The following is a 17,282-nucleotide window of genomic DNA, read 5'->3' on the forward strand; positions in this document are numbered from 1 at the left end:
GGAGTGGGGGAAGAGGGATTGGTGCTGTGGAGAGGGAGATGGGCATTGTTGTACAGGGGAAGCCATTATTGTAATCAGGTCTTGCAGAAGTGAGGCATGACCCCTCATCTCCTGCTGAATGCCTTCGAGCATGGCTGTAGACCACTAATTTGCTGTCCTGTCTGTATTGCTCTCTCTGCCTGCAGAACCTTTCTCCACATCAGCTCCTCTTGTCTCCTCTGCCCTTCTACACGAAACTGTACCCTCTCTGCCTCCTCAATGTCCATTGAAAGGAGAAGATCCTTAATCTCCTTGGAGATGAGCTGCACCTTTGTGGGTTTCTGCTTTTTTGTTGCTGTCTTCGCTATAGCTGGCTTCCAAGAGAACAACACAAGCGACATTAAAGGAGATGGGTCCTTATGGGAGTACACACTCACAAAGACATGTGAATACAGTGTAATCACAAACCAAAATATATTTTTATCTGGCTGATCGTGAGACTCAGCTTGATCAATTCTGGTGGTGGTGGCTTCCATTTTCAAGCTGATTATATCTCCTCCTGCATCAATACTGCTGCTGGTGGTGGGAGGAGAAGCTGGATCATCCGTTACACTACAAAGCGCGACCAGGTTGGCACAGTGGCTTGTTCCCCATATTGAGTGGCGCAAGTCCAAATAAAGTCAGTCCAGGCACCCTCTGCCACTCCTGCCATTGTGATCCACCACCTGATTAAAACTCTTGTGCAGGCTTTTCAGTTTAGTTATAAACTTGGCTTTGCTCCACTCAAAGCTGCAGTCCCTGAGTTGAGAAGCCAATCTCTCAAAAATTAGGCCATCCTTTTCTGTGCCTGTTACATGGCAATTAGCCTCATCCTGAGCTCACAGACCTCATTATCATTCCAATTTGAAACCATAGTCATAGATGAATTACTGATTCTCTCCTGCCTGATTCTATCCTGAGTGTTTCCTAACCGTTGCTCAGTTCATTGGTACTGATAATGTTGCTAAAATTTGAATTTCCCGCATTTACATCGCAGGCAAAAGATGTCATCTCAACGTCATTAGCCCTTCCCATTTCAACCTAGAAACACGGGCGACTGTTTTAGATAGGTTTCACATCGATATGCTCCACCGCTGAGACTACCTACCTTGGCAGATCGAAGATGGGTAAGTCAAGACTCCCCAACCCCCACCCCCCAATCTGCTTCACACAGCACTCAAAAGGCCGATAAAACCTGGATTTCAAGCACTGTGTAAAAGGGGCTAGTGTCGTATCCCACGGAAGCAATGTACACCCCTGGTACAGACTGAAGCAAACCATGTGTTTCATGAGTACAGAATTTAGTTCACAATAACTCATGGAAACAATGTAACCTCAGACACAGCGTAATTGAAAGTTACAGTAACCCCAGTACATTGCAGCTTCAAGGTACAGGTTACCCGAAGAGACTATAATGGTTTTTTACATAGACTTTGTGGGATTTTACCATTAGGAAGAGTCTCCTGACATCCCAGCAGTGGTTGTTTACACAGGAATGACCAAAACTGCAAATCTCCATTTCTGTCCACAAGTTTAGATAGCATACCGGCAGTGTGCATTGCTGCATCATATTCATTAGCCCCTTGGTCACAGAATGCCTGCAGTTTAGTTTAAACTCCAAGTGTTCTGGGAAAATAACTAGAGGCCTTGGAGGTAAAATGTCAGAATGGGAAGGCACTCTCATTCCTGTTCTGAGCTTTTAACATAGCATGCATAGCATGAAAATGGGAATAATTTCCTAGAATGCAGCGGCTGTGTAAAAAAGATACATGTAATCTTGTTACATTATCCTGTTAGGTTATTCTGGGATTGGAAAAGTATTCTGAAACACATTGTAACTCCAAACGACAACATAACCTTAGGAAATAATATCATAGCATGTAAACCTCAGCGCAGCAAATCTTTAAAGAAACCAGAGCATGGAGGAAACAATGTAAACAAAGGAAACAATGTAACCCCAGAGTAAAGCACAAATGTCTGCAGATATTGTGAATGTAGTAAAAAGACAGAAATGCTGGAGGAACTCAGCTGATCTCGCAGTGTTCCGGGGAGGTAAAGATATATTACCAACGTTTCGGACCTGAACTCTTCCTCAAGGTGTAAGTGAAAAAAGTCGGAATTAAAGGTTGAGGAAAGAAAGGTGAAAGAATGGGAGGGGGAGGCGTACTTATCAACAGACAAAAGGTAAGAGGAAAGGTGAGAATTAATTTGGCTCTGTGAAAGGAGACAGAGGGATAGAGGAAAAAAAGAGAGCATGAGGAAAAGAGATGGGAAAAAGATGGGAGGATGGGGGTTAATGGAAACCAGAGAAGTTCATATTAATGCCGTCTGGTTGGTGGGTGCCCAGTCAGAAGATGAGATGTTGTTCCTCCATTTTGCATGTGGTCTCAGTCTGGCAATGAATGGGACCTTGGACAGACATGTTAGCAACGAAATGGGATGGGGAATTGAAATGGGTGGACAGTGGGAGATCCACGTTATTGCAGCAGACAGAGCCAAGGTGCTCAACAAAGTGATCTTCCTGTCTGCTTCCAACCTCTTCAATGTAGACGAGACCACAATGGGAGCACCAGATGCAGTAGATGACCCCTGTAGATTCAGAAATGAAGTGTCCCTTCACTTGGAAGGACTGTTTGGAGCCCCGAATGATGGTGAGGGAGGAGGTGGGGGTGTTGTGGTTGAGTATTTACTTGTGTTGGGAGCAGTACCAGTTGCCATTGAGGACGTATCCCAAGGTGACATGTGGGAGTAATAGCGTGCATGCGCAGGTTAGTTAAGCAGGAGGCCTACGTGGGATGGATCTCAGATGCAGGAGGAGGAGAGTGGCGGTGAGCCAATGAAAAGGTCAGAGGGGTTTGGCTGGGTGGTGTTTGGTGGGATGAAGAATTGAGTGTTGTGTATGAGTGGAATAATGAGAGTCGACTCCATTTTGTACTAAAAGAAAAGAATTATGTATTTCTTTAAATTGTGTGTAAACTGGGTAAATTGCTGTAGTTACAAGTGGTTAAAATGGTAAGAGATGAGGATAAACCACTTACAGGAACAGTCAGAGAGGTCAAACTGGAGATTCTCCCCCTCCATTTTATTAACATTGCATCGGAGTGGTTCACAATATTCGAGGCATGTTTCTCCAACCTCAATATGACAAGTCAGAACAGGAAATTTAAATCTCCAGAGCAGATTGCCTGTGAGGTGGAGGATTGCTTTATGGAGACCTGGTTTCGGGCTTTCATTTTGGAACAGGAGATACATAGCAGAGATTAATTTACAAGTGATCCCCTTTTGAATTAGAGACTCCATGTCACTGCACAGTGGCAGGGCCATAGACAGACCTAATTTGTCCCTCAAAAAAAACTTAATTAAAAAAAGCAGAAGGTCTTGTTTGATAAGTCAAATTTGTTTTTTAATTTCTTGAATGACATGAACTGCACCCTCTTGTAACAGTCCTTGATACACCTGATCCCTTTCTGGCACTAGGTACCCAGGATCTTGTTACCCATAGTCATAGGGATTAATTTTTTCTGGGTCAGGGGCATTTTAGAAGACAACCCTCCTTTTAACCCAATAATCTGTTTTTTTTTTTTTTGCCACGTTTGAATTATATGCTTTAGTATTGGGTTGTCTGTTTTTTGCATTATTAATTTGGTATCCCATTTATAAATAATTTATTCAGCTATATTCTCCCCTACTGTGTGTAGACCAATTTGTGCCCAGGAGGGTAAACTATCTCCCTCAAAGAATGAGTTGAAAAACCTCACCTGAGCTGCCTCAATCCTCCAGGTTATAGACCCAAGTCAATTTCTCCATGTAGACTCGAGCTACTTTATTCTTCCACAGGAATTGTCTGACGCATCCGGTAAGTGTCTTGAAGAAACTCTGGGGCAGCGGCATGGGCAAAGATTGGAAGAAGTATTGTAACCTTGGCATCACATTCATTTTAATGCAGTTAACACTGCCCATCAACATCATAGCCAGGTGTGTCCACCTGTGTTGGTCCTCCTCAATCTTTCCAACTAGGAGGAGATAATTCAATTGAAATAAATTTTGTAAATTTTTATCTATCCACATTCCCAAATGCTTCATCCCCTTTTGTAGTCAATTAAATTCGCTCCCTTGCTGGTATCCCTCATAATCTCCTTTTGTTAGAGGCGTTATTTGCATGCCAGATAATGTCGCCAGTGCCTTACTGCTTCCACAATGGCTAGGGCCTCCTTCTCTACTGCTGAGTGTCTTACCTCTGACCCCTGTAGGGTTCGTGAGAAAAAGGCCACTGGTCGTCCGTCTTGGTTTAGAGTGGCTGCCAGAGCCACATCGGATGCATCCATTTGTACTTGAAACAGGATCGACTCATCTATGGACCGCATGGTAGCTTTAGCGATATAGTCCCTAGTGACCCTGAATGCTCTGGTGGCTGCTGGGCACAGTGGGAAACTGAGGCTTTTATAAGTGGGCGGGCCCTGTCGGTGTAGTTGGGGACCCATTGGGCGTAGTAAGCGAACAGTCCCAAACATGTTTTTAGTGCTTTCAGCACGTGTGGGACTGGGAGGTCTCGGAGAGGGCGCATACAGGCTGAGTCTGGGCTGATTTCCCCGTTCTGCACTATGTAGCCCAGGATTGGCAACTTCCTGGCGCTAAAGACGCATTTGTCCCTGATGTATGTTAGATTCCTTTCCTCGGCTGCCTGGAAGAAGCATTTTAAATTCATGTCATGATCCTCCTGAGTGTGGCCACAGATTGTCACGTAGTCTAAGTAGGGGAACACACCACTTTCAGTTGGAACTCATCTACTATTCGGTCCATTTCTCTCTGAAACAGGGACACTCCATTGGTGACACCGAAGGGGAGTTGCAGAAATTGATACAGCTTGCCGTCTGTCTCAAATGCCGTGTAAATACGATCGCTGTTTCTAATGGGAAGTTGGTGGTATGCTGCCTTCAGGTCTATGGTGGAGAACAGCTTGTACTGCGCATTGTTGTAGGGGGTAGGCATCTAATTGTGTAAATTTGTTGATTGTCTGACTGTAATCCACTACCATGCGCAGTTTTTCTCCTGACAAATGTCACCTGGGCTCTCCAGGGCTGGTGCTTTGCTATATGATGCCCTCCTGTAGTAGCCTGCAGACCTCTGTCCTAATGAAGGCTCTGTCCCTCGGGCTGTATCTCCTGCTCTTTGTGGCTGTTGGTGTGCATTCTGGGGTCAGGTGTGTGAACAGCGGAGGGGGTTCTATGTTCAGGACAGACAGGCTGCAGTGTTGTTTCTTCATAAGGCGTAGTGGGGGGTGAGGCCCGTTCTGCACTATTGTAATGCTTTCTAACTGGCACTGAAAATCTAACCCCAATAGTATCGGGCCACAGAGGTGAGGGAGTACTAGTAATTTGAACCCTTTGTATTTTGTGCCCTGGATTTCTAGAGTAACCCTGCAACACTGTTTTACCTCAGCCGCAAGGCTGCTGGCTGCTAACAGGATCTGGTGTTCACTCGGTCGTGTGGGGAGGGCAAGGTGGTTGACTAACCCCTGGTCAATAAAACTTTCAGTGCTTCCACTATCTATTAAGCAATTTACCCTCACATCATTAATTTTGATGCACTGTTGGAACCAAGGGGTTAAGTAATCATAGAAAATATGCCTATGTACTATTCATTATGTATTCATTAATCCAGTACTATGTAACAATTTACTATTTACTTCAAGTATACTGTTTAAGGGAAATAGGAATGCAATTAAGTAACAGCCACAGTATGTAGCAAAGTTGGCTGAGTATAATACATGCAGAATTTGCTGTCTCCAAACACAAAAGAGAGAAAATGTATGAACCAATCTAGGAGGAATGCTAAGACATGAGGAGGTGTTGAGTAGAACAGAAGACTATGGCCAAACGAGAGCAAAGAGTACCATGACTGAGAATGTCAGAGACAAAGAAAATGTATAAACCAATTCAGTAGGAAGGTTAAGGCATAAGGAGGTGTTGAGTAGAACAGAAGGCTATGGCCAGATGAGTACAAAGAAATAATTAGAAATATATGGGGTATGAATTGATTTCTGATCAAGACAACAGGATGTTCTGGCCTTGAGGATTAAGATGGGAGGTCTACACCCTAGATAACTGCAGAGCAGGAAATTGCTTGAGATAAATCTTATGCAAGGAATCTAGCAAAGAAAGCCAACTTTTGTTCAGTGTAATAATGTTGGAATCTAGGGATTAAAACAATCTATATAAACAGAAGAGACTGGACAGTAGGAGTCAGTCTTGGGGAATAGCTCACTGTGCAGGTGACCTATGAACTAACGACTGAACCAGAGCTCTGTTAAGCTTTATTCTTGTGCTGTGTAATAAACTGATTGTTGAACCGAATACCTTCTCCTATCACTTCATTTAACAAACACACTGGACTCAGACGACACATAGACTAAATTAAGGGTAGGGTAAAGCCAGAGTCCGACAGCACACATTGGCATCAGATAAATTGTGTGGACTCGCCTGATTCATGTGTAGAGAAGCAAGTCTGGTGTGTCCTTCATGTCTTTCCATCTGATAATACTCGGCATCATATTCATCTCCTGAAGACTGTGTCCTCTGCTCTGTAGCATTTGTCCAAGATGGCCGGGCTGCACATAGCATTCTTCTTCTTCTGTTTGTCTGTGGAGGGAAGAAGAGCTTTCCTGCCTCTCATTAGCATGAGAATGGGCCTTGGCTGTGACCTTGGGGCTTCTGCAGACTTTTGCATAATGCCCACGTTTTCCACAGTTGGAACAGACATTTTCTCTGGCAGGGCAGAGGGCTCTGAGGTGCTTTCTTTGACCACAGAAAAAGCACTTGGGATCCTCAAGGTGTGCTGCTGCTGTGAATTCCTGTGAGGCAGCATACTTTTCTTTTCGTGGGGCTAGAGAGTCCAGCAGTGTGTCATTTGTCCCAGCCCCAGGGTCCTCCAATTCTTTCCTGGTGTTTTCTAAAGCTTCTGCAATTGTCTCTGCCTCATCTAGCCCCACCATTCCTTTCTCCAGCAATCTATGTCTCATCTCTGTGGGTATGCTTGCAACAATTCTGTCCCTAATAAGGTCCTCCACATACTCCTGAGCTGATACTGCTTTAAAGTTGTAGCCTCTCGCCAGGTCTTTCAGAGAGAGTATAAAGTCTCTGGCAGACTCCCTTACTTGTTGTGACCTGGTCATGTGCCTGTACCGAGAGTGGAGTTCACTATGCCCCTTACTTTAATGCCTCTGTAAAATGCTTATTGCCTCTTGGTAGGACCTGGCATCCTGTATAAGGGAGTAAGGGTGGTCTCCCAGCTACGCTAACAGCAGCATTAATAGCTCTTTATCCGATGCCTCAGCACCCTCCACATAATTCAGAAAGCATCTCTGCCAGCAGCCGAAGAGCGTGCCGGCTCCGAGATTTCTGGGGTTAAGCTCCAGCCTGTCTGGTCGCAGCACATGGCTAAGCCACAGTCTCTGGTCCCTTAGGTGTAGCAAGGGTGGACCCTGGGGTATTGGGAGCTACTGGTTGAGCCTCTGTGGGGCTTTTGTCTGCTGGAGGAGTAACCTGGGTGCTTGGGGCTGTTGGCTGAGTTTCTGGCTTTGGGATGTTTGCAGCGGGGTTAGGGGGGATCCCAGTGTTAGCGTCAGGTCTCCGTGGTACTAGGGAAACTACTGTTGGGGGAGTGACGGTAGCCATGTCTGCTTTCCCTGGCTCTGGAGTGGTCAGGAATTCTGCACATACATGGCGATCGGGAGCACGACTTGTGGAGATCCTTCCACCCGCGCTTGTAGTGGCCCCTTTCTGATCAGACCGGGGTTTAGGGTCGGCAAACCCAAGGGCAGGCAGGACTCTTGGCCGTTTCTTACCTGTGGTCTTCCCCGCATTCCACCACGATTCCAGTACAGCGATCCCTTGCCATCTCTGTCGACGGATACACGTGCGTGCTGATTGTCCATGGATTCCATTCCTCAGGAAGATTCTCCAGGTGGTCGGGAATGCGCGTTGGAGCAAAATCAGCTTCCATCCTAGTAGCTATAATCTTTATATCTTTGGCTTGGCTTCGCGGACGAAGATTTATGGAGGGGGTAAAAAGTCCACGTCAGCTGCAGGCTCGTTTGTGGCTGACAAGTCCGATGCGGGACAGGCAGACACGTTGCAGCGGTTGCAGGGGAAAATTGGTTGGTTGGGGTTGGGTGTTGGGTTTTTCCTCCTTTGCCTTTTGTCAGTGAGGTGGGCTCTGCGGTCTTCTTCAAAGGAGGTTGCTGCCCGCCAAACTGTGAGGCACCAAGATGCACGGTTTGAGGCGTTATCAGCCCACTGGCGGTGGTCAATGTGGCAGGCACCAAGAGATTTCTTTAGGCAGTCCTTGTACCTTTTCTTTGGTGCACCTCTGTCACGGTGGCCAGTGGAGAGCTCGCCATATAACACGATCTTGGGAAGGCGATGGTCCTCCATTCTGGAGACGTGACCCATCCAGCGCAGCTGGATCTTCAGCAGCGTGGACTCGATGCTGTCGACCTCTGCCATCTCGAGTACTTCGACGTTAGGGATGAAAGCGCTCCAATGGATGTTGAGGATGGAGCGGAGCTATAATATTAGTTTATTAAATTGTACTGACAATAACCACATCAGCAGTGCGAGTATCAGACAGCTTTAATGAACTAATATGTACACTAAACCTGGAAGGCTAGACTGTAGCTCTGGATTGCTTTATCTACAAGGTCACCGGGATGACCCCTGGTGACCTAGTGGTGTAATTACATATCACCACAAAAACAAATTTATTTGGTTTACCTTGGAGCTCCAGTTTTCTGCTCCTATTCCCTCCTTGACATCATGTGATCCCTGTGTTTCCCCCCCCCCCCCCCCCCCCATTCAATTTCTTGTTGATTCCAGTGCAGAAATTTCTGTGGTCCCTCCAACTCCTGAGGAACGCAGACACCCCTACATGTCATGATCCCCATTGTATCATCATGCAGATGTTAAAAATGTGTTTAACCCACCACATGGAGACCTGAGTTCTTCCGGTTGCAGTGCACACTTGTAGATTTTCCCAGACCGTCTTAAGATCGCAAAAGCAGAATTTTACCACATGCAGGAGTTGGGCATAGTCCACAGATATGACAGCTGATGGGTGTCACTGTTGCATTTGATTCCAAAGAAATCTCCTAAGGATTTACAGCCTTGAGGTGATTATCATGCCCTGAACAATTCCACCATGCCTGACTGATACAGGATTCCCAATTTACAAGATCTCTCGTGAAACTGCACAACAAGCATGTGTTTGTGAAAATTCACCTGATGCATGCTCACTATCAGGTTCCAGTAGAGCCTTCCGCTGTTGCCAAGTCAGCGGTAATTACCCCTTTGGCACATGTGAATTTCTGCATATGCCATTCGGTCTGTGGAATGCAGCTCAGACATTCCGTTGGTTTATGGACCATCTACTCTCTGGCCTTGATTTTGTATTTGTCTATATCAGTGATATTCTTGTAGTGAGCATGGGTGAAGAGGAACACAGGCATCATTTTCTATCACTGTTCCAGAAATGATTAATTTGGCATTGTGATCAATCTAAACAAATGCATTTTTGGTGCTGCTGAACTTGTATTTTTCGAACATACAGTTAGAACCATAGAACATTACAGAACAGAAGCAGGCCCATTCAGGCCTTCTAGTCTGTATCGAACCATTTTTTTGCCTAGTCTCACTGACCTGCTCCCATACCTCTCCCATCCATGTACCTATCCAAATTCTTCTTAAATATTAAAATTGAGCCTGCATTCACCATTTCAGCTGGTAGCTCATTCCACACTCCACCACTCTATGTGTAAAGAAGTTCACCCTAAACTTTTCCCTTTTCACTCTTAACCCATGTCCTTTGGTTTGTATCTCACCTATCCTCAGTGGAAAAACCTACTTACATTTACTCCATCTATCCTACTCATAATTTTAAATACCTCAATTAAATCTCCCCCTCATTCTTCTACTCAGCATGGTATCTTGCCTGATGAAACAGAAGTACAAGAAACTTGAGATTTTACTACACCCATTATATTCGGCCATTTACAACATTTTTTTATGGATAATGAATTTCTTCAGCCATTTCCTGCTGAATGGAGCAGTGTCTCTGTTACCCTTTGTCAAAAAACCTAAAGGATCTGACAAGTCCATTTCCAAAAGACCATCGAGTTTGGGGGACGAAGCCATTCATGGTTTCAACAATGTAAAGACTATACTTGCGAATGCCACGATGCTTGTACACTAGAAGCCCAACACCTTGCTTTGTCTTACCATGGATGTCTCCATCAGTGCCGTGGGAGTGGTGTTAGAACAAAGAGTCAGTGGGAAGTTGGAACCTCTGTCATTCTTCTCAGTCAAGCTATCACTGGCTCAGGCAAAGTCTGGTACATTTGGTCAAGAACCTCTAGCCATGTATCTTGGAGAGAAACATTTCTGATTTTTGTTGGAAGGTAACCCTTTCACCATTTATACAGACCACCAACCTCTTACACATAACTTGAGCACAAGTGCACATCTCGACTTGCCTTCATCTTGCAATTTTCCTTGGACATATGGCACATCTGAGGGAAGGTGAATTCTGTGGCCATTGCCCTGTCCAGGTGTGACTTTGAGGTCTTTACATACAGCTACTGCCATTGATTTCACTGCTATGGGTTGTGCACATCCTACCGATCCTGATCTCATCCGGTATCACTGGATCAACACAAGTCTCCATCTACAAGATGTGAGCCTGGATGAATCAAGTGAAACATTGGTCTGGGATTTTTCCACAGATGGGAGATTTTTGGATCTCTTAATAATCGGTCTCATCTTGGCAAAAGAGCATTGATCATACTGATTATGGAACATTCTACCTGGCCTCATTTAAATGGGATTTTGGATTATGGGCAGGGACCTGCCTGATGTGTCAAAGCTCTAAAATCTCTAGACACACGAAATCCAGGCTGGGAGATTTTTCTGTTCCAGATTCCCATTTCCATCATCTGGACCTGGACTTGGTAGGCCCATTCCACAGATATACTTATCTGCTCATGTGTGAGGACAATGCTATCCAGTGGCAGGTGACTATTTCTGTCATTGACATCTCTGCAGAGAGGATTGCTCAAGCTTTCATGGTTCATTGGGTTTCATCTTTCAGTGTTTTGGGTACTATTACAACAGACTGAGGGACTCATTGTTCCAAGCGCTCACTGATCTTTTGAGCACTATTGAGTATTCAGACTATGGGTTACTATTCATTTCCATCACCAATTGAAAGTAGCATTGACAGCAGGTGGAGATGCATCTCTTTGGAGCAAACATTGGTCCATGGTTCTCCTTAGTGTGCGTACTCTGTAAAGGCAGATCTTGGATGTCACCATGCTGACTTTGACTAGTGAGTTTGTGAATCCAAGTCCAGGGACAACGCTCTATCATCCGGCAAGTTATGTCAATCATGTTTGGGAAAATGTAATTGCTCAGACCAACACCTATATGACATGCATCACCTGCAGTGTATGTGCCAGTCAATTTACACGCTGTACTTGTGTCTTCCTTCATCCAGTTTATGACGGACATTTTGAAGTCTTACACCACCACCTGAAGACATAGAGGTGGTGTATATTGACACTATATCGACAGTCTATGCTCGGCATCGGTGCCAGAGTCGGTGGACCAGTCGTACTCCTGCCAATTAAGTATGCTATGAGGTTGGGCCGAAAGGTCAGCCCTCCAAACCATTACATAAAGGAACATATCCATTCAATTGCCTCCTTGCATGGCTTGGTGGTGGGGTGGGTGGTGCTGTCACAGTTGTGTATTTACCTGCGTTGGGAGCAGTACTGGTTGCCGCTGATGATGTATCCGAGGCGATGCAGAGGAGTAAGACCGGATATGTCACCCCACCCACTGGTCCAATGCTGCCTCCACCACTCACCCCCCAGCCCCTTCGAACACCGTCTCTGCCACTGCTCACCCCCGGGTCTGACACTGCCATTGCCACCCCACCCCACCCCCCCCACCAGTCTGACGCCGCCGAAAACTCAGTACCTCCCCTAATGCTCCTCGATTAGATTTGTTCTGGCACTGACTCTGCTTCCAAGGGAGAGGGTGTGAAGAGATGTAGTTGTGGGAGTTAGTGAATTTAGTTGAAGGTGTCTGTCGAAAATTTGTCTCCTGAGATGGAGAAGGGGAGAGCGTTGCTAGAAAAGGTGAAAGTGAATTTGAGGTCGGGTTGCAAGTTGGCAGCAAATCTCAGAGCAATGTGTATCCCAAGGAAATAATGTAACTCCAGAGAACACTGAGTATTAACAAAACAACATACCCCTTCACAGTGTAGCCCCAGAATACAAGATAGCGAAAGGGTCAATGTAAAGCAGAGTAAAATCAAGATGCAATTTAACTCAGAAAGAGAAACTAAGAAATAATGTAACCGTAGCACCTATTGTATCCCAAAGGTATGAGCATCTTCAAGGTAGTTGGTGACATAGTGGAAATTAATTTTAAATTGCTTTTTTAAAGCAATTTCTCTCTTTTATGGCTTGCTCTCCAAATCAAAGTGCCTTTTCATAAACTTTTATTCAGCACGCTTTTTTATTTATTTTTCATTTATTTCCACGGATTTTTTTTTCTTCGATATGTATCTCTTCCTTTCACTGTCAATTTCTGTCTCTTTCTTGCCTCATTTCGAAACGCGTTTTCCACTCGCCTCCGTGCGTCCTGGCCCGCATCGGCCCCGGTGGAGGCCGAGCTCCCGACGCAGAGCTGAGTCTTGGAACCGATCATGAGAGGAAGGTGAGGCCACGGAGCGGGAAGCGGGCGGGGAATCCAGTGAGGGGTCGAATCCACGTGTGTAAATCACAGTGAGAAGGAATGGGGGAGCGAGCCAATGTCAAAATGAGTCGGGGATTACGGGCGAGTGCGTGTCAGTGAGTGTGGGGTCGCGCTTGTGTGTGTTTGTGTCAGTGAGTGTGGGGACGCGCGTGTGCGTGTCAGTGAGTGTGGGGACGCGCGTGTGCGTGTCAGTGAGTGTGGGGACGCGCGTGTGCGTGTCAGTGAGTGTGGGGACGCGCGTGTGCGTGTCAGTGAGTGTGGGGACGCGCGTGTGCGTGTCAGTGAGTGTGGGGACGTGAGTGTCTCTATGTGAGAACGTGTGTTTCAGTGAGTATGGGTGCATTTGTGTCTCATTGAGTGTGGGAATGTATAAGTGTCTCTGTGGGATTGTGTATGTGTCAATGTCCAAACCAGTGCATGTCAGTGATTGTGAAATTGTGTATGTATGTCCGTGAGTAGAGGAACACTTGTGTGAAGTGCATGTGGGGATGGGTATGTCTCAGTGTGGGAAAGTTGGAAAGTGCTTGTCATTGTGGGATTGTGTGTGTCAATAAATGTGGGAATGCGTGTTCATTGATTCTGGGAACGTGGGAATTTGTGTGAGTGCGTAGGAATTTGTGCACGAGTAAGTTTGGGAATGTCGTTAAGTGTGATTGTCAATGAATGTGGGAATTTGCAAGAGCAAGTGTGATAATGTCAGTGAGTTTGAGTACGTGTTTTTCAGTGAGTGTGAAAATGTGTCAATGAGTATGGAAAGCTTTGTGAGGTGTTATGAGCCTAGAGGACCCCAAAGCCCAGCAGCAATAGATATTCACTGACAAATTGTTACTTAAACAAAAGTTGCTTTTAATTATCTTTAAACATGAAAATAGAATCAAACTTTCACTTATCACTATTGAATTAGTTAACCTATCTAACCTCCTTCTAAGCGCACGTGTATATAATGTGTGTGTGTAAGTTCAGAAAAGTTATTTGGTTCATTGTCCAATTTCACTTCTGATTCCTCCAAGTTCACTCCAAGTTCTTATACTGTGCACAGAATTTAACATTTATAAGGTTCACCAGACTTTGGTGCTTGAAAGGTAAATGGTTACCGCTCAGGAAGGTTCTTGTCAGTTTTGAGAGAGATATTTGTTGTTCCAAGAGATCCACAACTGATTCCTTTTTAATCAGCCACTTCAATGTCTTGCTGATGAAACTTGCACCATCAGGGTTCTCCAGATGATAACCTCTTTCTTTTAGGTCACCACAGAGTTCCTTTTTGTTTCTCTTATTCCAAGTGAAACATTAAACAGCCAGTCCTCTCCTCTTGCAAGAACCATAAGGACTTTGTCCAGGCTGAAATAAGAACCCGACTTCCAAATGGGGTTTTCCACCAGCTTGTCCTGTTCCGGTCCCAACTGCTGTTGCTGACTGTAACATTGTAGAAGTGATCTCTGTCTCTCTCTCTCTCACTCACACACAGAGAAAGCCTGTTTGACTCTCTCTGCTTGCAAAACCACATGACCCTCTTAGAATAGCTCCAGACAGAAGGTGGCTCCAACAAGCTCTTTCATCTGTTGCCTTTTTGTAAACAACAATCCATTAGTAAAGTCTCTTGGGCACTCTCCAGAGCTTTTGCAAAGACTGTTGGCCCCGACATGTCTAACATGGGGCAGAGCTCCAGTATTTCGAAAAAGATCTGCTTTAAAGTGTTTGCATGTGACCTACTCTAACAAACCTTTTCCAATTTATCTTCCAAAAACATCTATATACTCTATCACAAAGGAAATATGAGAATGTGCCAGCAAGCATGGGAATGCCTGTGTCAATTAAAGCAAATGAATGAGTGAGATTAAGAATGTATATATTGTCAAGAAGTGTGGGAGTGTGTGTTAGGAAGCATGAGAAAATGTGTTGTGAATCTAAGTATATGTCGCAGTGAGTTCAAAAGTGTGTGCAAAGTATAGAGCCATCAGTGTGAGAATGTGCACAAATCAGTGGCGGTGCGTGCAAGATTTTTTGCAAGGTCTGACTGAAAGTGAGAACGTGTGTGATGTAGTGTGCTAATGAGTTGTGTGAATGTATTTGGGCTGGCAGCTCGGAGCATGTTGATGAATGTGAGAATGTGTATGGGAATTTGTTAGGAAATCAGGGATTACTCATTCAGTGAAATAAAAGGAGGGAGTTTGAGAGGCACTGGTTCTCGAGCATTTTGGTTGCTGGCTCTCCACACATTGGCACTGCTTTTCATAGCAGTGAAAGCATCTTCCTTATTCCAGGCAAGCCTGGAATCAGTGGTTATCATCACGAAGGTTTAATCGTCAGTATTCTGAGTTTCAGAGAGATTCTTGTCCTCAGCAGTACTGATCTTACAAAGAAGCCTAATATTTTAGTGTTGGAAACTGACCCTCGCTTAACACAAACACACAACTGAATTATCCCATCAATCAGATACCCTAGTATTGCAGAGTGATGCAATCTATAACAAATCACCCATACCCACCAATAATTACTTCAGTGCTTTTGGTTGGTTCTGAATACAGCAGTGTTGTGGTGTGACCAGCAGTACTATACCCCAGTGTTATTGACAGTTCACCAATGAGTACTGTGCATACAACAGTGAGACTTTCTACTCCAGTGTTAAACTGCTACATTTGCAGATTCCAGGCCACTATTTTTCTTGTGCAATGAGAAACATGCACTGAATGACATTGGCCCTGTTATGTAATGACCTGAGTGATTTTTAGTGGCAGAACTGTACCCAGCAGTTTTTTTGTGTTGAGAAGAGTATCAGGTTTGATGGGTTCACAAAGAGACAAGTTTGGACACAAGTGTTAAAATCACACACAACTTTAATTAACACGCAGGAAACAAATGGGAGAATGTTAAATGGTACACAATTACTAAATCACTTAAAAGACGATCCAGACATTCACCCTGGACATCAGTTGCACTCTAACAACGGTAAACCTATATTCAACCACGCTCACACACTATAAACAGGGTCTCTTACACATGTTCCCTGTTCCCTGATCAACAGGGGTGCAGCTCTACTGTAAGTATTGATCTATCGCAATACTACAGCTCAGCTTTAGTGTAGTGCACACTTTACCCATGTCCCTTCCAGCAACATCCACAGTAGTGACCTGGCATGGAGCAGTGTCTGGGGCTTGGTCCATAAGGCAGAGAGAGAGAGAGAATTTGTTGTGTACTGGTACTATATACAGTGTTAATCTGTGCTGCTAGCCAATAATGACTCTAGGTGATTTAAATCAGCTAGTGGCAAGATGTGCATTAATGGATGGCTGGAGTCCAACTTTGATTGACAGGTGATATGATTTCCGAATAGGTTCCAGACAGGGAGGACATGTGACTACCCGCAATATACACATTCCAGACAGATAGGGAGGCCATGTTTCCTCCACACAACAGTGCAGTACCACAGAAGCAAACTTGTACCTCTCTTCTTATGTAGTAAGTCTGTACTCTGATACCCTATACCCACAATTCATGAACCCCTGATATGATACTTTTGACAGTTTGGATCACTGATAATCTTCCCAGCATTTTTGTCTCAGCTCAACTCACCAGCATTGCATTCCATTGTTATGTGATGAATCCTGTTCTGACTATCCTGCATCCACCCCGGTAATTATTGCCACTAAAATATATATAATAACCAAAAATGAGCCCAGTGTGGCAGTTACAAGACAATTCTCTGACAGTAATGTACATATTATTCAGTCAAATCAACACCCAGTGGCACATTATATGGAGATAAACCATAACCTAACTGTTTTAATCCTGACATTATATAGTGGCAGATAGTTACTGAGTAGGCCTACAGCTATCAATGTGGTCCCGCACTGTATCAAACATGTATATACCAGTGATGTGCCAAGCTACACTCCTTGATACACATTCCAAACTTACTGACACAAATTCTCATTTCTGCAGAGCCATCTAGGTTTTCCTTAATTCCTTTGCAGAAATAGCACACAATAGTTGAGATTTCAATATTATATCATTGCTAGTACAAACCAAACTGGGTGGGGTAACAGGTAATTGTTTACTGGAAACACACACGAGACTGCAGATGCTGGAATCTGAAGCTAAACACAACTGCTGGAGGAACTCTGGGTTGAGCAGCATCAGTGAAGAAAAAGAATGATTGATGTTCAAAGTGCAAACCCTTTATCAAGATTAGTTAAATGTGGTATACAGACTTTTCAACTACATTTTACTAGTCTAGATAAAGGGCTTCAGCTCGAAATGTCAGTTATTATTTTTCTCCCATTGGTGCCTGCTTGATCAGCTGAGTTCCTCCAGTAGATTATGTGTAGGTAACTATTATGCTGTTGTATTTGACGATGAGTTGACTGGATTATCAAGGAGGGCTGATATGATTGCTAGCTTCTGGCTCGACTTGGGGAGTGAGTAAGGGATGGACAGTTCCACTGGATAAGAGTG

The 17,282-nt window shown here is 44.6% G+C and overlaps 1 protein-coding gene across 5 annotated transcripts in view; it reads left to right on the plus strand.

Annotated features, from left to right (window-relative positions):
- The window catches only part of als2b (alsin Rho guanine nucleotide exchange factor ALS2 b), a 164,527-nt gene that overhangs the window by 31,098 nt on the left and 116,147 nt on the right, over positions 1 to 17,282 (plus strand). For 4 of the 5 annotated variants that reach the window (XM_069934314.1, XM_069934318.1, XM_069934316.1 and 1 more), the window contains exon 1: positions 12,721 to 12,791. The exons of the other annotated variant lie outside the window; for it this stretch is intronic. The gene's annotated coding sequence lies outside the window, so the exon portion shown is untranslated. Of the gene's footprint in view, positions 1 to 12,720; positions 12,792 to 17,282 lie in introns of those variants that run through there. 5 annotated transcript variants of the gene reach the window in all.

Source organism: Narcine bancroftii, chromosome 4 (assembly GCF_036971445.1).
Source record: "Narcine bancroftii isolate sNarBan1 chromosome 4, sNarBan1.hap1, whole genome shotgun sequence".
Taxonomy (NCBI): domain Eukaryota; kingdom Metazoa; phylum Chordata; class Chondrichthyes; order Torpediniformes; family Narcinidae; genus Narcine; species Narcine bancroftii.